We start from the raw sequence: 22091 nt of genomic DNA, 5'->3' as shown, positions 1-22091 counted from the left end.
TGTGATTCTGTGTGTGAGGGAGGGAAAACAGCTCCTTCGTGCTGCTCCCAGCTCTCCCCTCCCCACAGAAAAGGGCTCTGAGGGCTGGAGGAGGGAGCAGGACTTCAATGTTTCAGTTACATAGGATCATAGGATGTTAGGGGTTGGAAGGGACCCAAAGAGATCATCCAACCCCCCTGCCAGAGCAGGACAATCCTATCTAGCACAGATAGCAGAGGAACACATCCAGACAGGCCTGGAAAGGCTCCAAGGAAGGAGACTCCACAGCCTCTCTGGGCAGCCTGTGCCAGGGCTCTGGAACCCTTCCAGTCAAGAAGTTCCCCCTTGTGTTGAGCTGGAACCTCCTGTGCTGCAGCTTCCATCCATTGCTCCTTGTCCTATCCCAGGCAGCAGTGAGCAGAGCCTGTCCCCCCACTCCTGGCAGCCCTCAGATACTTACAAACATTTATCAAATCCCCTCTCAGTCTTCTCCTCTCCAGACTAAGCAGCCCCAGGTCCCTCAGCCTCTCCTCATCAGCCATGCCCTCCTGTCCCCTCATCATCCTCGCAGCCCTCCACTGCACCCTCTCCAGCAGATCCCTGTCCCTCTTTGGGGACCCCAAAACTGAACACTGTGTTCAAGATGAAGTCTCAGCAGGGCAGAGTAGAGGGGAATAGAACCTCTCTTGATCAGACAGGAGTTCAAGGAGGATGCATTTCTTGAGAAGGAATCTGAACAAGAGGCCAGAGGTGCTGTGAGATCCACTTTGGGGCTTCTCTTGGGGCCATGCATATGGATCTGCTGCACTAACATGTTTGTGGCAGCTGCTTCTCCCAAGCTGCTCTCAGGGTGAGGAGAGGAGGCTCTTGGAAGGTGGAGATGTAAAGACAGGACATATTGCAGTACATCCAGTCATCCTCCCAGGCTACCACACAAACCATGAGCTTCAGCTTTATGCCAGGGACTACTATGGTACCTCCAGGTTCTGATTAAAGGGCCTCACAAAGCCCATTTTACTCCACAGTGCCTTTAATTTGGCTCAGCCACAGCCCAAACTCTGTCTTGAAAGACCTCTCAGCAAGGACACCAAGAACTGAACAGCAATTTGTTGTGGCTGTTTCCCACCCACTTCACCTTCCACCCATAAAGACTCACACAACAAAGTGCACAGCACGGGACAAAACTAATTGCATTGCACAGAGAGACCTCACAAAGCCAATTTTACTCCACAGTAATTTGGCTCAGCCACAACCCAAACTCTGTCTCAAAGACCTCTCAGCAAAGGCACCAAATCCTGAACTACAGTCAGCAATTTGCTGGGGCTGTTTAGGTCAGGCCTTTTACCTCCCAGTTCCCCTTCCACCCAGAGAGACTCACATCACAAAGTGCCCAGCATCAGACAAAACTAACTACATTTCACATTACCAGAAAGCCCACCCCACCAGCCTGATCTGGGCACCCTGGGGTTTTTTTTCCCAGTCCATGCTACCCTTTTCTGAGCTCAGCAAGCAAAGTCAGGACATTGCTAAGCCTGGAGATAGGTTGTAGGGTTGGCACTGGCTCCTTGAATTAAAGCTGCCAGCTACAAAGTGGTAGAAGAGCTGCATGAGTACAAGGTCAGCATCATGTTTTACTAAGGGAGAAGCCCTGAGCCAGGACATACCTTAGAATCATAGAATCAAGCAGGTTGGAAGAGAGCTCCAAGCTCAGCCAGCCCAACCTAGCACCCAGCCCTGGCCAACCAACCAGACCATGGCACTAAGTGCCCCAGCCAGGCTTGGCTGCAACACCTCCAGCCACAGAGACTCCATCACCTCCCTGGGCAGCCCATTCCAATGCCAATCACTCTTGCTGGGAAGAACTTCCTAACAACATCCAGCCTAGACCTGCCCTGGCACAGCTTGAGACTGTGTCCCCTTCTTCTGTTGCTGCTTGCCTGGCAGCAGAGCCCAACCCCACCTGGCTACAGCCTCCCTGCAGGCAGCTGCAGGCAGCAATGAGCTCTGCCCTGAGCCTCCTCTGCTGCAGGCTGCACACCCCCAGCTCCCTCAGCCTCTCCTCACAGGGCTCTGCTTCAGGCCCCTCCCCAGCCTTGCTGCCCTTCTCTCAACACCTTCCAGCACCTCAACACCTCTCTTGAACTGAGGAGCCCAGAACTGGACACAGCACTCAAGGTGTGGCCTGAGCACAGGGGCAGAAGAACCTCCCTTGTCCTGCTGGCCACACTGCTCACCCTGGTGAACCCATTTGCTCTCTACCCATTTAATTGAATTTGGAAGGAGTTAAAGGTCAGGCAGGCTGGGTGAGGAACCTGCCTTCCTCTGCAGCACACCCAGATGCCAAGAGGGTCAGCTGAAGTGGAGCTGTGCAAAGTGGAGCAGAGCTCCCTTTTCTGGCACGCCTGCACCCCTTTGCATGCTTCTCCTGTGTGCACACACAGCCCAGCCCAGGCAGCTGAGCATGTGCAGACCTCAAAGCCAAAAGTCTTCCCAGGGTTCAGTTCAACAGTGAACCATAACTCATAGCAACAGCAAAGCAGTTCACCTGCCTCGCCTCCGAAAGCATGACTCAAGTGTTGATTTAGTTGTACTCGGTGGAAGGAGTAGCTTTTCATCTCAGGCATGCACTGCCTATTTCCTATGGAGGAGCTGCCTCCTGGCTCCCTCTGCCTTGCAGACTCTCTCACACACCCCCTCTTGATCACACAGACCCGTGCCCCATGCCTCTCCCAGAGATAGCAGCAAGTGCTTTGTTTGCTTGGCAGAAAGGGCTCCCAATTTCTGCTGCTGCCACACAGCAGCAGGGCAAGAAGTATCTGAGGGCTGCATGGCCAGCAGGGAGCTTTGGTGCAGAAGTGGGACTGGAAGCTTTCAGACACTTCTGTTACAGGCTGGCTGTCCACAGAAACTCTTTCCCATGCCCTTTCCCAGTCTGTTTAGTGTTTTGATGCCTTAGCATTCTCAGATGATTGAGCCTCTGCCTTCAGCTGCAGTGTAAATGCAGTAACAGGTGGACAACAAAATGTACCACTCTCAGTTGTCCTTTCCAGTTTGAGAACTGCTCAGGGCTCTTATGAAGCAGGCTACACATGAATTCAGGAGGCCAGCTCCAGGCACCCCTGTTGCCTTAACGTCTGTAAAGCTATCAGTACTCTTATCAGTACCATCATTCATTAGGTGGACATAGTCTTTGTTGGCAACCCATTGCACTCCCTGCCTGTGTGCAATCTGGGGCTGCAAGGACTGATCCTGCCAGTGAATCTGCTCCACCCAACCCTTAGCTCTCAGCAAATCCTCCCAACATTACCAGGTTTCTGGCAGCTGCTGGCCCTTCACCTGCAAGAAACATGTTGCAGTGTGGGGAAGAGCAGCTTCATGACTATGCCAGAGCTGGCACAGCTCAGCATCTCTGGAGATGAGCTTGCCTTTGGAAATACATTGGGAAGAGCTCTGAAATTCAGAGAGATTCCATAGTCAGAGAGATTGCTTGGTTTCTGGACAACTCACTGGACAAAGTAATTCACAGAATCACACAATCAAGCAGGCTGGAAGAGAGCTCCAAGCTCAGCCAGCCCAACCTAGCACCCAGCCCTGGCCAAGCAACCAGACCATGGCACTAAGTGCCCCAGCCAGGCTTGGCTTCAACACCTCCAGGCACAGCAACTCCACCACCTCCCTGGGCAGCCCATTCCAATTCTCTTCCTCCTAACATCCAGCCTAGATCTCTCCTGCCCTGGCACAGCTTGAGGCTGTGTCCCCTTGTTCTGTTGCTGTCTGCCTGGCAGCAGAGCACAACCCCACCTGGCTACAGCCTCCCTGCAGGCATCTGCAGACAGCAATGAGCTCTGTCCTGAGCCTCCTCTGCTGCAGGCTGCACCCCCCCCAGCTCCCTCAGCCTCTCCTCACAGGGCTCTGCTCCAGGCCTCTCCCCAACCTTGCTGCCCTTCTCTCAACACCTTCCAGCACCTCAACATCTCTCTTGAATTCAGCAGCCCAGAACTGGACACAGCACTGCAGGGGTGTCCTGAGCAGTGCTGAGCACAGGGGCACAAGAACCTCCCTTGTCCTGCTGCCAACACTGCTCCTGAGCCAGCCCAGGATGCCATTGGCTCTGCTGCCCACCTGGGCACTGCTGCCTCCTCTGCAGCTCCTCTCTGCCAGCACCCCCAGCTCCCTCTCTGCCTGGCTGCATGTTCAGAGGACAGGTAGGGCAGCCTGATGCCTTGTTTATCACCACAGGCAGCTGTGCCAAAATGCCTTCAGACTGAACGATGTTGATGTACACATCTGCATTTAAACCATTTCTTGCCACAGTTACACCCAGAGCAGTACATGGCCACAGGAAAAAGAAGTGACAGATGCTGGGGTGTGTAAAACTAAACCTGCTGCTGGCATAATCTCATACAAGTGCCATTAAAATTAATGAGGTGTTGCTGATTGAGCAGAAGATAAATATGATTTACTAAGCCAGAAACACACATTCCTGACTCTCTATGTCTTGAGTATGTGGAAAGGTTTTCCCTTCACTCTGTGGAAGTAATCTTAAATTTTCACATTAGAGAACACTAAGCAGACTGCAGGACTTCTCTTCACATCGAGTTTGAAAGCCTTGTTTTAATCATTCCTAATCCTTTTGAAAGCAGAGTTGCTGAATGGTTGATATTGGATGAGATCTCTAGAGCTGGCCTAGCCCCCGTTCCTCTTCCTCAAGACAACATCAGAGAGAACATGTCACTGAGGACAGTGTCTGCTTGAGGTTTGGCTGTCACCAAAGTGGAGTCTTTGCAGCATTTCTGAGTGATTTGTTCAATTGTTTTATCTCTGCTGGCCAAAAAAAACCCCACCAATAATTCCTTTGTGGTGATCTGCTGGAGGGGAGCAGAGCCCTGCAGAGGGACCTGGCCAGGCTGCATGGGTGGGCAGAGGGCAATGGGAGGAGAATGAACAAGGCCAAGTGCAGGGTTCTATACTTTGGCCACAACAACCCCAAGCAGCACTACAGGCTGGGGCCAGAGTGGCTGAGAGCAGCCAGGCAGAGAGGGAGCTGGGGGTGCTGGGAGAGAGGAGCTGAAGATGAGGCAGCAGTGCCCAGGTGGGCAGCAGAGCCAATGGCATCCTGGGCTGGCTCAGGAGCATTGTGGGCAGCAGGACAAGGGAGGTTCTTGTGCCCCTGTGCTCAGCACTGCTCAGGACACCCCTTGAGTGCTGTGTCCAGTTCTGGGCTCCTTAGTTCAAGAGAGATGCTGAGGTGCTGGAAGGTGTTGAGAGAAGGGCAGCAAGGCTGGGGAGGGGCCTGGAACACAAACCCTGTGAGGAGAGGCTGAGGGAGCTGGGGGTGTGCAGCCTGCAGCAGAGGAGGCTCAGGGCAGAGCACATTGCTGTCTGCAGCTGCCTGCAGGGAGGCTGTAGCCAGGTGGGGTTGGGCTCTTCTGCCAGGCAAGCAGCAACAGAAGAAGGGGACACAGCCTCAAGCTGTGCCAGGGCAGGTCTAGGCTGGATGTTAGGAGGAAGTTGTTGTCAGAGAGAGTGATTGGCATTGGAATGGGCTGCCCAGGGAGGTGGTGGCATCACCATCCCTGGGGGTGTTGAGGCCAAGCCTGGCTGGGGCACTTAGTGCCATGGTCTGGTTGACTGGATAGGGCTGGGGGATAGGTTGGGCTGGCTGAGCTTGGAGGTGTCTCCCAACCTGGTTGATTCTGTGACATTTCTATGACTAACAAAGTTATACATGGGTAGATTCAGGCTGGATGTTAGGAAGAGGTTCTTCACCATGAGGGCAGTGAGAGCCTGGAAGGGGTTGCCCAGGGAGGTGGTGGAAGCCTCATCCCTGGAGGTGTTTAAGGCCAGGCTGGATGAGACTTTAGACAGCTTCATCTAGTGTGAGGTGTCCCTGCCTATGGCAGGGGGATTGGAACTAGGTGACCCTAGTGGTGCCTTCCAACCCTGACTGATTCTAAGAGCAGCTCTAACCACCAAATAAAGCAATAAAAAACTCCAAAGATGCTTCTGTTGCTGCATTGGTCACAGTTAACCACTTAGAGAGTCACCAGCTCAATGAGCTTCATACTGATTTCAGACTAAGGAATCATAGGAAAATAGAGGGGGAAAGGCAAGATTATGCATGAGGATTGGGAATGGAAGACCTACCTCTCTCTAGGTAAAACTCCAGGAATTTCATTATAAAGGAGACACTTCAGTAATTTGACCTCTGTCCAGTGGGATGAGGTAGGATTTAGGCATCTAGAATCATAGAATCAGTCAGGGTTGGAAGAGACCACAAGGATCAGCCATGTCCAACCCCCTGCCATGCCCAGGGACACCCTACCCTAGAGCAGAGGCTGCACACAGCCTCAGCCAGCCTGGCCTCAAACACCTCCAGCCATGGGGCCTCAAACACCTCCCTGGGCAACCCACTCCAGCCTCTCACCACTCTCCTGCTCAACAACTTCCTCCTCACCTCCAGCCTCACTCTCCCCACCTCCAGCTTTGCTCCATTCCCCTCAGTCCTGCCACTCCCTCACAGCCTAAAAAGTCCCTCCCCAGCTTTTTTGTAGCCCCCTTCAGATGCTGGAAGGCCACAAGAAGGTCACCTGGGAGCCTCCTCTGCTGCAGCCTGCACAGCCCCAACTCTTTCAGTCTGTGCTCACAGCAGAGCTGCTGCAGCCTCTGAGCATCCTCCTGGCCCTGCTCTGGACACACTCCAGCATCTCCACATCCCTCTTGTCCCAGGGGCTCCAGAGCTGGATGCAGCACTCCAGGTGGGGTCTCAGCAGAGCAGAGCAGAGGGGGAGAATCTCACTGATTTGTCTCCAGCCTAATTTTGTGTTGAATGTTTTATTTTGCATTTTCTCCCCTCACTGCAGTCACTACAGGATGGATTTGTGTGGAAGGGTTTGGGTTGCATTTCCTTACCTCACTGCAGTCACTACAGGATGGATTTGTGTGGAAGGGTTTGGGTTGCATTTCCTTACCTCACTGAAGTCACTACAGGATAGATTTGTGTGGAAGGGTTTGGGTTGCATTTCCTTACCTCTTTGCAGTCACTACAGGATAGATTTGTGTGGAAGGGTTTGGGTTTCATTTCCTTACCTCACTGCAGTCACTACAGGATAGATTTGTGTGGAAGGGTTTGGGTTGCATTTCCTTACCTCACTGCAGTCACTACAGGATGGATTTGTGTGGAAGGGTTTGGGTTGCATTTCCTTACCTCACTGCAGTCACTACAGGATAGATTTGTGAGCCTCTGAGAGTGACTTTTGTGTGTTTCTAGGCTGTCACAAATACAGGTTTAAGTGAGCCCTCCAGCGTTGAATTCCCTGACTCTAAATGTTTTGATTCTGGAACAATGAAAATGTCTTTACCAGAGAGAGGTACAGAAAAGTCTGAAATACTGATTAGCAAAATTCTTTCCTTTTTTTGAGGAAGAGGACCCCAGAGGCTTCTTTTAAAGCAATGCAAAGCTCATCTGTTAGTAAGAAGCTCAAAGGGAATGTCACACAACACATTTCGCCAGCTTCTCAGTTCAGTGCATCAGTAAACAGCAGAGATCAGCTGCACAGCACCCAAGGGAGTTTGGTTTGTAACTGGGTGAATGATTTAGCAGATCTGAGCATTAATATGGAGTTAACGTGGTGTGAATGAGAAGCAATAACCTAACTGGGGAACCCAGTGGTGAGGGAGGCTCTCTGGTGTGCAAACACTGCTTGCAGTGATTATCTCTGCTGGGAAGGAAGAGCAGCAGGAGACTGGTCCTGGGGTTCTGCCACTTTTATCCCTTAATGGCTCCTTCTGATACTTCTCAGATTCCAGCTGTGACAGTGACCTTCACAGCCACTAACACCCAGCCAGGCAAGAACATTTCTAACCCTCATAGACCACAGGCATTAGGCCAAGTCACCTGCTGTCAGGAATGCTTGACATGAGCCTCTCCTGACTTGCATCACTGCATCTGTGTCCAGTTCTGGGCTCCTCAAGTCAAGAGAGATGTTGAGGTGCTGGAAGGTGTTGAGAGAAGGGCAGCAAGGCTGGGGAGGGGCCTGGAGCACAGCCCTGTGAGGAGAGGCTGAGGGAGCTGGGGTGGTGCAGCCTGCAGCAGAGGAGGCTCAGGGCAGAGCTCATTGCTGTCTGCAGCTGCCTGCAGGGAGGCTGTAGCCAGGTGGGGTTGGGCTCTGCTGCCAGGCAAGCAGCAACAGAACAAGGGGACACAGCCTCAAGCTGTGCCAGGGCAGGTCTAGGCTGGATGTTAGGAGGACGTTGTTGTCAGAGAGAGTGATTGGCATTGGAATGGGCTGCCCAGGGAGGTGGTGGAGTTGCCATCCCTGGAGGTGTTCAAGAAAATACTAGATGAGGCACTTAGTGCCATGGTCTGGTGGATTGGCCAGAGCTGTGTGTTAGGTTGGACTGAATGATGTTGGAGGTCTCTTCCAACCTGCTTGGTTTTATTCTATCTTTACAGCCAGTCACACTGAGGTACCCAAGTTAAGTATGGAGGAGGCCTGGTGATTAATGTCATGATGGTTCCTTGTAATACACTTCATCTGTCAGCTTAATTCTCTTTAACTGGGGTAATCACAATAATTAGATGCAATTCTTCACATCATTACCCAATTCCAGCTTTATTTTCAGTTGTAGCCAATTTGTGTGAATTTTAGCTGTGCAGAAAACATGGAAGTCCTGAATTGCACTTTGCACAGCTTGGGAAAAATCCTGCTAGGTGTGAGGCTGCCCCACAAATCAAACCACACAGGAGGAGCTTGTGTCTCCAGAGTCTGCAACACAGGTGAATCAATGACGTTACAAGCAAAGCATTTTTGTTTCTGATCCCAAGGAGTTAAAACTATAATTCACACCAGCCCAGTGACATCAGACTTCCTTCCACCCCCACGTCAACAATTCATGCAGAGCAGGAAGGTGTTATTGACTTGCTAACATCTCCAGAGCAGATGTTTATGCAGAAAGCATGCAAGGAATTCTTGTGTCTCCCAGAAGCCTAAGGAATGGGCAGCATTTTTGGTGCTAATTGACAAGCAGCCACACACTCTGAGAAGCCAGGCAAAAGATGAAGGGGAAAAGGCAGAGCTGACATCATTTAGGACTCAAAAAGCAAAGATCAGACAAGGTGATCATTTATCATCATAGAATCCTATCATGGAATCACCCAGGTTGGATTACTGGGTTAATGCTTAGATTAACATGTCTCCTAAGGGAATGAAAGCCTGAACTTGTGCCATCCCACCAAGTGGATTCAAAAAGAGTGTTCACAGCCTCTAATTTAGCTTCTTTCCTTATCTAGTTTCATTTCATAAGATGAAAGTTAGGAGCACAGTTCAAGAAGATGTCACTGAAGAGTGAGGAGGCTTTGAAAAGAATGAAGAGGAGCAAATTAAGATGCTGAAGGATCTCAAACTAGAATAAATACCCTTCAGAAAGGTGGTGGTGGTGTAAGTCATGTGCTGTAACTATCACAGAGGGAATAAGGAACCTTTGTTTCAAGTGCAAAGTAGAATCCAAGTTTAGCTGTCAAGGTGCAACTGCTCTTTCCAAAGTCATGCATTTATACCCCTGACAGACCCGAATCCATCCACCCCCCTCTGCCTGTTGGTGTTGGTTGGATGTTTGCAATGAAAACACCACAGGGAGAGCAGGGCCAAGCAGAAAAGTCGCCTGTTGAGGAAGCATTTGATTGTTTGCTGGTGCCTCCTCATCAATTCTGCAAGGTTAAATGACTCATTTCCTTCCTGCTCCTGCTGTGGGGCACCTAAACCAGCAAAGCCTTTACCCAAACCTGCACCCTCTCTGATTGCAGCAGACCTGGTTTGTGCAACTGCCTGCAGACGTGCTGCTGGGAACAATACTCGGAAACCAAAGCACAGAGCTGTCCAACTGCTATTAATACACATCAGCAGGGTCCCAGCTGCGAGCTCCTGGGCTCTACAAGAACTAGAGAAGAAACCTCTGAGGCGTTGGTCTGGGCTTTGCCTTTGAGTTTGCAGCACCTCGGGTGCCTCCCTTAGCTCCCCAGGGCTTCTGTCATCCAGCTAGGCAACACTATGCATCAGCCACCCTTGTGCTCACCATGGGCTCCAGAAACCTTCACCATCCTCACTCTCTCCCTGGCCACTCGAGGGGTGGAACAGAAGGTGAAAATTCCCATGGAAAACTATTTTTGTGTAGAAATTGAGCTGGAAGTTGTCAGACTCCTGTCAGACTCCTATCAGGGGGAGATCTCTTTTAGATGAAAAGGTAGGAAGGGCTGCTCTGCCCAGACAGAAGACAACCCAGCAAAGCAGCTTTGGCTACTTAGGGTTTCATTTTCAAGTGATGCAATCACCTTATGTTTCATCATAGGAACACCTGGAGGTGTTCAAGAAAAGCCTGGATGAGGCACTTAGTGCCATGCTCTACTGCATTGGCCAGGGCTGGGTGCTAGGTAGGACTGGATGAGTTTGGAGGTCTCTTCCAACCTGTTTGAGTTATTGATTCTATGTTTTCTTCCAAGGAGAGCACACCATTGGGTTACTCCCAGCAGCATAAAGTAGCCATTATGGACACAGAATCAAAGAATCAAAGAATCATAGAATCATAGAATCAACCAGGTTGGAAGAGACCTCCAAGCTCATCCAGTCCAACCTAGCACCCAGCCCTGTCCAGTCAACCAGACCATGAGACCGAGTGCCTCATCCAGGCTTTGCTTGAACACCTCCAGGGATGGCGACTCCACCACCTCCCTGGGCAGCCCATTCCAATGCCAATCACTCTCTCTGCCAACAACTTCCTCCTAACATCCAGCCTAGACCTACCCTGGCACAACTTGAGACTGTGTCCCCTTGTTCTATTGCTGGTTGCCTGGGAGAAGAGGCCACCCCCCACCAGGCTACAATGTCCCACTCCATGCCATATTGATTCCAGGGCAGAAGACATTCATACAAACCATGTACCTGTGCAAACCTGGAAACTGCAGAGTAACAATGGAGTAGAGACACCACCACAGTGATGTGTCTGAAAGGTGGAAGAACAATATTAAACATCATAAAAATAGTTTTGTTAGTGCAAAGTCAGACAGGTTGGAAGAGAGCTCCAAGCTCAACCAGCCCAACCTAGCACCCAGCCCTGGCCAAGCAACCAGACCATGGCACTAAGTGCCCCAGCCAGCCTTGGCTGCAACACCTCCAGGCACAGCGACTCCACCACCTCCCTGGGCAGCCCATTCCAATGCCAATCACTCTCTCTGACAGCAACTTCCTCCTCACATCCAGCCTAGACCTGCCCTGGCACAGCTTGAGGCTCTGTCCCCTTGTTCTGTCCCTGGGTGCCTGGCAGCAGAGCCCAACCCCACCTGGCTACAGCCTCCCTGCAGGCAGCTGCAGACAGCAATGAGCTCTGCCCTGAGCCTCCTCTGCTGCAGGCTGCACACCCCCAGCTCCCTCAGCCTCTCCTCACAGGGCTCTGCTCCAGGCCCCTCCCCAGCCTTGCTGCCCTTCTCTCAACACCTTCCAGTACCTCAACAGCTCTCTTGAGTTGAGGGGCCCAGAACTGGACACAGCACTCCAGGGGTGGCCTGAGCAGTGCTGAGCAGAGGGGCAGAAGAACCTCCCTTGTCCTGCTGCCCACACTGCTCCTGAGCCAGCCCAGGATGCCATTGGCTCTGCTGCCCACCTGGGCATTGCTGCCTCCTCTTCAGCTCCTCTCTGCCAGCTCCCCCAGCTCCCTCTCTGCCTGGCTGCTCTCAGCCACTCAGTCCCCAGCCTGTAGTGCTGCTTGGGGTTGTTGTGCCCAGTGTGTAGAACCCTGCACTTGGCCTTGTTCAGTCTCCTCCCATTGGGCTCTGCCCACCCATGCAGCCTGGCCAGGTCCTTCTGCAGTGCTCTCCTCCCCTCCAACAGCTCCACAGCTGCTCCTAGCTTGGTGTCCTCTGCAAACTTACTGATGCTTTAAGGTCTGGAGAGCTGAAGGCTGCGGTCCACCACCATGTAGATGGTGTGCCAAGAAACTGATTCATTAACCAAAAATAGCACTGAAAGCCTTTTTTGGCTCAGGAAAAATAAACAGATCTGGGCTGTGAAAATGGGAAGCTTATTCTTCAGTTTGGAGATCAAAGGCACAACACCAGTACTAGGTTGGGAATTAAGCAGGAACTGCTTTTCTTGTTAGCTTTCCTTCCAGACAAACAGTGGATCCTCAGCTGGCCACTGGGCTTGATACAACACTTCCCTGGGTAGACTCTTTTGGGTACCTGTTTAACGTAACACTTTGCTGGGTAAATAGAATAGCTTTGGACTGAAGGAGGTCAGACTCTGTTGACCTGCCAAGTGAGCCCCAAAACTCCTGCAGAGTTCTGCAGTAGGTCTGTTTGATCACAGTGCTGGGTGCAGGCAGGATGGCTCCATCAGTCCTGCACAGCCCATGCTGGCACACGCCACAGTTTATGTCACAAGAGCAGGCACATTCATAACAAGAGGTAGGGTTAGTGCAATTATTTCTTGGAGCTCATTAACAGAGGTATTTTCCCATTCTCCACCCCAGTTCCAACCCTGGTGGTCTGGAATGGTTATCTGTAGTGAACATCCCACACAGTTTTGTCTCTGGAGGTGTTCAAGAGAAGACTGGATGAGGCATTTAGTAGCCATGGTCTAGATGACTGGATAGGGCTGGGTGCTAGGTTGGACTGGATGGTCTTGGAGGTCTCTTCCAACCTGGTTGATTCTATTATGTTCTATTCTATTCTACTTCTATTCTATTCTATTCTATTCTATTCTATTCTATTCTACTCCTATTCTATTCTACTCTATTCTATTCTACTCCTATTCTATTCTATTCTATTCTATTCTATTCTATTCTATTCTATTCTATTCTATTCTATTCTATTCTATTCTATTCTATTCTATTCTATTCTATTCTACTCTACTCTATTCTATTCTATTCTACTCCTATTCTATTCTACTCCTATTCTATTCTATTCTACTCTATTCTATTCTACTCTACTCTATTCTATTCTATTCTACTCCTATTCTATTCTACTCTATTCTATTCTATTCTACTCTACTCCTATTCTATTCTATTCTATTCTATTCTATTCTATTCTATTCTATTCTATTCTATTCTATTCTATTCTACTCTATTCTATTCTACTCTATTCTATTCTATTCTACTCCTATTCTATTCTACTCTATTCTATTCTACTCTACTCTATTCTATTCTACTCTATTCTATTCTACTCTATTCTATTCTATTCCATTCTTCCTCCCAGGGTCTTTCTCATCTCTGTTCAGCAGACCCTTCTTTGTTGCTGACGTCAGGGTATCCCTCCTTCTCCTTTATCTCCTTGCTGCTTTCCTTAGTCCCTGCAGGCCTGAGCCTTTACAAGATCACACATCACAGATCTCCAGTGAGTAGCTTCAGACACTCCTACGGTAGCCCTTGGTTAGGTTTGCAGCTTATCAACTGAGCGCTACAAACAAACATCGCTGCAGTGTTTGGTGTTTTATGGTTTGCCACAGGCACCCTCAAAATGTGCACCTGCTCTGTCAGACCTTTTTACCAGCATTCCTTGAGTTGTCTTCTGTCACTGTACCCCAGGACCCTCTCTGCCCCAGAGAGCTGTGAAACACGCTGGTTAGCAGGAGCACGACTCCCTCGTTCTGCTCAGCTTCAGAGCGCCAGCGTTCTGCCAGCACTGCCCTCTCCAGCGAGGTCCCTGCCGGGAGGCGTAGCCCATTGCTAGCTTAATTAAAGAGTGATGTGGCTACCCGGGCCCTGCTGGGAAGCAGTGACTGCCTCCTTTGTGCATGCATTTTCCACATGCTTCTCCTACATGCTGGGTGTGCCTGCTCTGTAAAATCCCGGGTGGCTTCAGCGAAATGAGAGCCTAAGGATTGCAGCGGGGTTACAGCAACACTCACTGGCTGCTCTGGGCGAGGGACAGGCTTGTAGGCACAGGAGAGGGGTGTGGGAAACGAGGAGAAGCTTAAAGTCAGGAAGTGTGGACTGGAAGCAAGGGAGAGGGTTTGCTCACGTCAGGAGGCAGCTGCAAAATAGAATCATAGAATCATAGAATCAGCCAGGTTAAAATAGAGCTCCAAGCTCAGCCAGTCCAACCTAGCACCCAGCCCTGCCCAACCAACCAGACCATGGCACTAAGTGCCCCAGCCAGGCTTGGCTGCAACACCTCCAGCCACACAGACTCCACCACCTCCCTGGGCAGCCCATTCCAATGCCAATCACTCTCTCTGACAACAACTTCCTAACAACATCCAGCCTAGACCTCCCCTGCAACAGCTTGAGGCTCTGTCCCTTTGTTCTGTTGCTGGGTGCCTGGCAGCAGAGCCCAACCCCACCTGGCTACAGCCTCCCTGCAGGCAGCTGCAGACAGCAATGAGCTCTGCCCTGAGCCTCCTCTTCTGCAGGCTGCACACCCCCAGCTCCCTCAGCCTCTCCTCATAGGGTTTGTGCTCCAGGCCCCTCCCCAGCCTTGCTGCCCTTCTCTCAACACCTTCCAGCACCTCAACATCTCTCTTGAATTGAGGGGCCCAGAACTGGACTCAGCACTCCAGGGGTGGCCTGAGCAGTGCTGAGCACAGGGGCACAAGAACCTCCCTTGTCCTGCTGCCCACACTGCTCCTGAGCCAGCCCAGGATGCCATTGGCTCTGCTGCCCACCTGGGCACTGCTGCCTCCTCTTCAGCTCCTCTCTCCCAACACCCCCAGCTCCCTCTCTGCCTGGCTGCTCTCAGCCCCTCTGGCCCCAGCCTGTAGTGCTGCTTGGGGCTGTTGTGGTCAAAGTATAGAACCCTGCACTTGGCCTTGTTCAGTCTCATCCCCATTGGCCTCTGCCCACCCATCCAGCCTGGCCAGGTCCCTCTGCACAGCTCTGCTACCCTCCAAGAGCTCCACAGCTGCTCCTAGCTTGCTGTCATCTGCAGACTGCAAGAGAGAAGAGGTGGAACTGCCGGCACGGGCTGGTCCAGACTGCCGCCGGGAAAAGCGGAGGTGCTCTCGGTCCAGCCAGGAAGGGAAGGGTCTGCCAGAAGTACTCTGGAAGCGAACCGCGACAGGTGAAGCACAACAAACGGCTGCGGCAGAACAGAGGCAGTGCCGTGTCAGAAGCCATGCTCCGGGTCGGAGGGGACCTCTAGAGGTCATGCAGTCCTCACCCCCTGCAGTCTGGAGCAGTGTATGCAGCAAGGGAGGTTCTTCTGCCCCTGTGCTCAGCACTGCTCAGGCCACCCCTTGAGTGCTGTGTCCAGCTCTGGGCTCCTCCATTGCAGAGAGATGTTGAGGTGCTGGAAGGTGTACAGAGAAGGGCAGCAAGGCTGGGGAGGGGGCTGGAGCACAGCCCTGTGAGGAGAGGCTGAGGGAGCTGGGGGTGTGCAGCCTGCAGCAGAGGAGGCTCAGGGCAGAGCTCATTGCTGTCTGCAGCTGCCTGCAGGGAGGCTGTAGCCAGGTGGGGTTGGGCTCTGCTGCCAGGCACCCAGCAACAGAACAAGGGGACACAGCCTCAAGTTGTGCCAGGGGAGGTCTAGGCTGGATGTAAGGAGGAAGTTGTTGTCAGAGAGAGTGATTGGCACTGGAATGGGCTGCCCAGGGAGGTGGTGGAGTCCCCATTCCTGGAGGTGTTAAAAAAGGAGGCTGGATGAGGCAGTTAGTGCCATGGGTTAGCGAATTCGAAGGTGTTAGGTGATAGGTTGGACTCGATGATGCTAGAGGTCTCTTCCAACCTGTGTGATTCTGTGTGAACTGCTCAGAAGGGGAGCAAATGCTTCCTCACACCACTGAGGAATAGCTGTGACTGTGACAGAAATCCCCCTCCATCGGGGGGCTGGGAATGGAAAAGCTCCATGTGTACCTTTTGAGTCAGTGTTGCAAGAGCTGAAAGCCATCACTGGTCAGGGGGGTGGGGAGGTTAAAGAGTAGCAGGTATTTGGGCTCAGAGCAATGAAGCTCTGCTCTCTTTTGTGTTATCCTCTGCACAGAGCAACAGGGTTGTATGCACTGTTTGTATAACACATATAGGGTGTACCTCACTCTGCATTTATGTCACCTACTATGGCGCAGCAATGTGCCCTGGGGGCCAAGAAGGCCAATGGGATCCTGGGGTGTATTAGGAGGAGTGTGTCCAGCAGATCAAGGGAGGTTCTCCTCCCCCTCTACTCTGCCCTGCTGAGACCTCATCTTGAATACCGCTTTCAGTTTTGGGCTCCCCAGTTGAAGAGGGGCAGGGATCTGCTGGAGAGGGTCCAGTGGAGAGCTACGAGGATGATGAGGGGACAGGAGGGTACTGCCTGATGAGGAGAGGCTGAGGGCCCTGGGGCTGCTTAGTCTGGAGAGGAGAAGACTGAGAGGGGATTTAATTAATATTTATAAACATCTGAGGGCTGGGGGTCAGGAGGTGGGGACAGGCTCTGCTCACTGCTCCCTGGGACAGGACAAGCAGCAATGGATGGAAGCTGCAGCACAGGAGGTTCCAGCTCAGCACAAGGGGAACTTCTTGAGTGTAAGGGTCCCAGAGCCCTGGCACAGGCTGCCCAGAGAGGCTGTGGAGTCTCCTCTGGAGCCTTTCAAGGCCTGTCTGGATGTGTTCCTCTGTGATCTCTGCTAGATTGTGTGGTCCTGCTGTAGCAGGGGGTTGGACTGGATGATCTCCTTGGGTCCCTTCCACCCCTAATTAATCTCCTAATACTGTGTTCTGTGCAAGACAACCTAATCCATCTGTGATAAGCCATATCAAAGAGTATTCACTGCCAAGAAAGGCAACATGCTTGTACCCAAGGTAATCCACACAAGATACTTTGTCCCCAGAGGGATAATCAGTTGTGGCCAATTCACCAGGGGTAGTCTCATATCTCGCACCAATTAATTACCCCTCCATTACACCTCTTAAAATCAACTTTTTGTTCCATTTTTTAACTCAAAAACCTCTGAAATCCAACTTTTTGCCCTGTTTTTAACTTCAAACCTCCTAAAAAACCAACCTTTTGCCCTATTTTTGCCTTTAAACCCCAAAAATCAACATTTTTGCCCTTAAAATCCCTAAAAAACAACATTTTGCCCCCCCAAAATCAACCTTTTGCTCCAATTTTTACCTCCAAAATGCCAAAAACTCAACTTTTTGCTCCATTTTTTACTTAAAAAACCTCCAAAAAAATAACTTTTTGCCCTTTTTTCACTTCAAACCTCTTTTAAAAACAACCTTTTGCTCTATTTTTGCCTTTAACCCCCCAAAAATCAACATTTTTGCCCTTAAACCCCCTAAAAATTTTTTTGCCCTCCAAAATCAACTTTTCAGTCAATTTTTTACCTAAAAAAAACCCCAAAACTCAACTCTTTGCTTTATTTTTTACCTCAAATCCCCAAAAATCAATTTTTTACCCTATTTTTGCCATCAAACCCCCTAAAAATCAATATTTTTGCCCTCCAAAATAATACTTTTGGTCCAATTTTTACCTCCAAATTGCCCAAACCTCAAATTTTTGTCCATTTTTTACCTCAAATCCCCAAAAATCAACTTTTTACCCTATTTTTGCCATCAAACCCCCTAAATATCAACATTTTTTCCCTCCAAAATCAACCTTTTGGTCCAATTTTTACCTCCCAAATGCCCCAAACTCAACTTTTGTCTCCATTTTTTACCTCTAATCTCCTAAAAATCAACTTTTTGTCCTTTTTTTGCCCTCAAGCCCCCTAAATATCAACATTTTTTCCCTCCAAAATCAACCTTTTGGTCCAATTTTTACCTCCCAAATGCCCCAAACTCAACTTTTGTCTCCATTTTTTACCTCTAATCTCCTAAAAATCAACTTTTTGTCCTTTTTTTGCCCTCAAGCCCCCTAAATATCAACATTTTTTCCCTCCAAAGCAAACTTTTGCTCCAATTTTTACCTCCAAAACCCCCAAAACTCAACTTTTTGCTCCATTTTTTACCTCTAATCTCCTAAAAATCAACTTTTTGCCCTATTTTTGCCCTTGAACCCCCTAAAAGTCAACATTTTTGCCCTCTAAAAGGAACCATTTGCTCCATTTTTTACCTCCAAAACTCAACTCTTTGCCCTCAAACCTCCTAAAAGTTAACATTTTTGCCCTCCAAAATGAACTTTTTGCTCCATGTTTTACCTCAAACCCCCCAAAAATCAACTTTTTGGCCTCAAAGCTCCCCAAATCAACTTTTTTTGCCCTATATTTGCCCTCAAAACTTTTTTCCCCCCCAAACCAGCCAAAATCACCTTTTGGGTCCATTCTTTACCTCAAAAAAGCACCAAAATCAACTTTTTTTTTTGCCTCAGTGTATCTCAGAGGTACAACTGACAGCTTGACTACAGTAGAGCCCTGATGCTGTCTAGACACCTGCCTTGCTGTTTCTGAGGAGGAGGAGAGGAAGAGCTTTGCAGAGCCTCAGGGGAGCAGCACTCAGGCATGGATTCATAGATTGGCCAAGGTTGGAAGGGACCAAGTTGCCACCCCCCTGCCAGGGGCAGGGACACCTCCCACTAGACCAAGTTGCTCATCCAACCTGGCCTTGAACACTTTCAGGGAAGGGACATCCACAGCCTCCCTGGGCAACCTCTTCCAGTGTCTCACCACCCCCATTGCCGCTGCTGGAGCGGAGCTCCGGCAGGGTTGGCGCTCCCGCAGCGACCCTTTCCTGCCACCTAGCGGACAGGCTCTGCCGTGCAGCGGCGGGAGAGGATCGTCCTCAGGTGGTGCTCATCCCAGTGCGGCAAAACTAAAGTCGGAGTGATTGAAGAGCAGCATTTTACGAGAGACGATAGAAACACAGAGTTGTTTCAGCTGGAAAAGCCCTTTAAGCTCATCCAGGCCAATCCTTCTCTACCTCCAGCAAGGCTGGAGCTAAACCATGGCCCTCAGCACCACTGCTCTGCCTCTTGGAAACACCTCCAAGGATGAGGATTCAACCACTTCCCTGGGCAGCCTGTGCCAGGCTTTGAAAAGCCTTTCAGGGAAAAAGTGAGCATGAGGCAGCAGTGCCCAGGTGGGCAGCAGAGCCAATGGCATCCTGGGCTGGCTCAGGAGCAGTGTGGGCAGCAGGACAAGGGAGGTTCTTGTGCCCCTGTGCTCAGCACTGCTCAGGCCACCCCTGGAGTGCTGTGTCCAGTTCTGGGCTGCTCAATTCAAGAGAGATGTTGAGGTGCTGGAAGGTGTTGAGAGAAGGGCAGCAAGGCTGGGGAGGGGCCTGGAGCAGAGCCCTGTGAGGAGAGGCTGAGGGAGCTGGGGGTGTGCAGCCTGCAGCAGACCCTTTCTTCAGTGCCACAAAAAGAAATCTGAAGCACACACTGAAATTAAAGCCACCACAGAAGAAAATGAATTCACAGTACAATTTTATTCTGGTTTCCACTCAGAATTGCTTCCCTAAGCAGAAAACAAATCTGGTTTGCAGACACTGGAACAGTTGTTAGTAGGAGCACTGGAGCAAGAAGCTGGAGGATCTGCTTTTAAACTTGCCTTGCATTCCCTTTTTCCTTAAGCACCACTTTTCACTGAGGTACATCGGTCTGCTGAGTGTTTTGACCTGACACTCAGGTTGCTTTCTGCTAGCTGTGATCTTGGCTAACCAGCAGGAATACCTAAGTTTGTGCACCCAGCCACTCATGCCACCTGTATGCAAAGTCTGCTTCTTCACACAAGGCATTTTAGCTTTTCTTTCTTCAAAGAAAAATCACAGAACTGTTTGGGTTGGAAGGGACCTCTAAGATCAAGTCCAACCTTCAATGTAACACCACCATGGCCATTAAACCATGTCCCCAGGTGCCGTGGCTGCAGGTTTCTTGAACACTGCAAGGGATGGGGACTCCACTACTCCCCTGGGCAGCCTCTTCCAATCCCTCACCACTCTTGCAGCATTCATTTTTCCCCTCTCCAACTTAACCCTCTCCTGGCACAATTTCAGGCCAGTTCCTCTCATTCTATCACCTGACACTAGGGAGAAGAGCCCAACCCCCACCTCACTGCAATCTCCTTGCAGGCAGCTGCAGAGAGCAATGAGGTCTCCGCTCAGCCTCCTCTTCTCCACACTAAACACCTCCAGCTCCCTCAGCTGCTCCTCCCCAGCCCTGTTCTCCAGACCCTTCACCAGCTGTGTTGCTCCTCTCTGAACCTGCTCCAGCTTCTCACTGCCCTTCTTTGTAGAGAAAGACCTAAAATTGAACCTAGTATTCAAGGTGCAGCCTCACCAGTGTTGAGGACAGGTGGAATGCAACTGAAAAGTAAGAGTTCTGTTATACTGAGCATGCTTGGATGATTGGAACCATTTACCAACCTGTTTGGTCACTAAAGCACTCTAGTCCATCAGGGTAGCAGGTCCTAGTAACCTGACTCCTTTTGAAGCATCCATAAGCACAGAATGGTGCTTCTGGGAAGCCTGCAAAGCACCGATGGAGGTCACCATGACTGCTGCTGGGATTTCACTATTGAGTTTGTTGTCTTCATTGTTTTTTGTCCTCAGAGCAGTATCTGGTGGTTGATAGGTTTTGTGTGTTTAATTTACTCCATGGTGGCTTTAGGGGTTGGAGTGAAGCTGGTGTTGGTCTCTTCTCCCAAAAGAGGAACTGGGCTGGAGTTGTGCCAGGGGAAGGTTAGGTTGGAGATGAGGAAAAATTTCTCTGCTGCAAGAGTGCTGAGGGGTTGGGACAGGCTGCCCAGGGAGCTGGTGGAGTCCCCACCCCTGGAGGTGGGGTGCTTCAGGACAGAGTTCAGTGGTCATGGTTGGACTCATTGATGTTAAAGGTCTTCCCCAACCTCAATGATTCAATGACTCTCTATAAAGATCTAACTTAATCCCCTTCACTCTTCATCCAGAGTCACTATCTCAAATCTTTCAGTACCTATTTCCAAACTTTCAGTTCCTAAATTTCATGTAAATTACTCTAACTTGAGCACCAATAAAAGTCCTCTGCTTCTGCAGGTTGGAAAAGCCTGGATTTAGATGAGACAAGAGGAGGAAATTCTTCCCCATGAGGGTGGCGAGGCACTGGAACAGATTGCCCAGAGAAGCTGCAGAGGCTTCAAGCCTGGAAGTGTTCAAAGGCAGGCTGGATGGGGCCTTGAGCAACCTGACCTAGGAGGTGTCCCTGTCAATAGCAAGGCATCAGCACTGGATGATCTTTAAGGTCACTTCCAACCCAAATCATTCCATGATGCTACGAAATAAGACTCAAAGGAAAAATTAAGGCAAATCCACTTTTTAATCAACAGAATCTGAAGATGTACTTGATAGTAGGTAAACAGTGTCAAGATTGGCCTGACTGAAGCAGCACCATGATTTGTTCTGTTTCTGAATCTGGCTTCCCTTTTGGGTGTGCATTCATTCAGGAAAGAGCACTCCCACTGACAGGTGAGGAAGGCTCATGTCTACAGTACTGAAAATGGTAACAGTCTCCACAACACTGCCTGCCCTGGCTCCACATTTAACTACCAAGAAGCTTATCTTTGAAAAGGCATTCAAGTTTTTAATGACTCCATCAGCACTTGGCAGAGTTTTTTATCCACTGCACAGAGATGTGTTTTCAAGTACAAGAATCACATCTTAGAACTACTTACCAGAGAAACTGAGAACGAAGCAGATTTAAGGCAGAAGTTCAGTTACACACCAGGTTAAAAGCCACCATAATATTAACTTTAAAAAATGGCATTCATAATGAACTCCTCTGCTGGCTTGAACCCCACTGATGTTCCAGGAAGCCTGTCTGGAGCTGTGTAGACCCTCAGAGGATAAAGCTATGCCAGAGTCAAGTCAATCTACTCACTACTGTCCCCTTACTGAACAGGCCACACTCACTTCACTTAGTAAGGTCTGTAAAGTACTTAGCCAAAGTATGAAACACTGACAATGACAACCCAGATTTTACAAAGCCATCACTGCAACAGCCAGAGGAATCCCAGTGCTCAAAGCCAGGCTCACAAACGTTCATCCAGCTGGAGATTAGTGTATTAAAAAGAGGTAAGAAAATACTTCTGTGTTTCAGTTCAGCTGCACTTGATTCAAGCACAGCTTGGGTGTTGGCTGATATAAATTAAACATGGCCACTGCCTTCCAGCAGCTAGGAGAGGAAAAAACCATCATGTACAGGGTCACAGGATAAATAGAAGCCTCTTCTTCTGGGGGAA

The sequence above is a fragment of the Pogoniulus pusillus genome, chromosome 23, assembly GCF_015220805.1.
Source record: "Pogoniulus pusillus isolate bPogPus1 chromosome 23, bPogPus1.pri, whole genome shotgun sequence".
Classification (NCBI taxonomy): Eukaryota; Metazoa; Chordata; class Aves; order Piciformes; family Lybiidae; genus Pogoniulus; species Pogoniulus pusillus.
The sequence above is the reverse complement of the archived record's forward strand: the minus strand, read 5'-3'. Positions refer to the sequence as shown.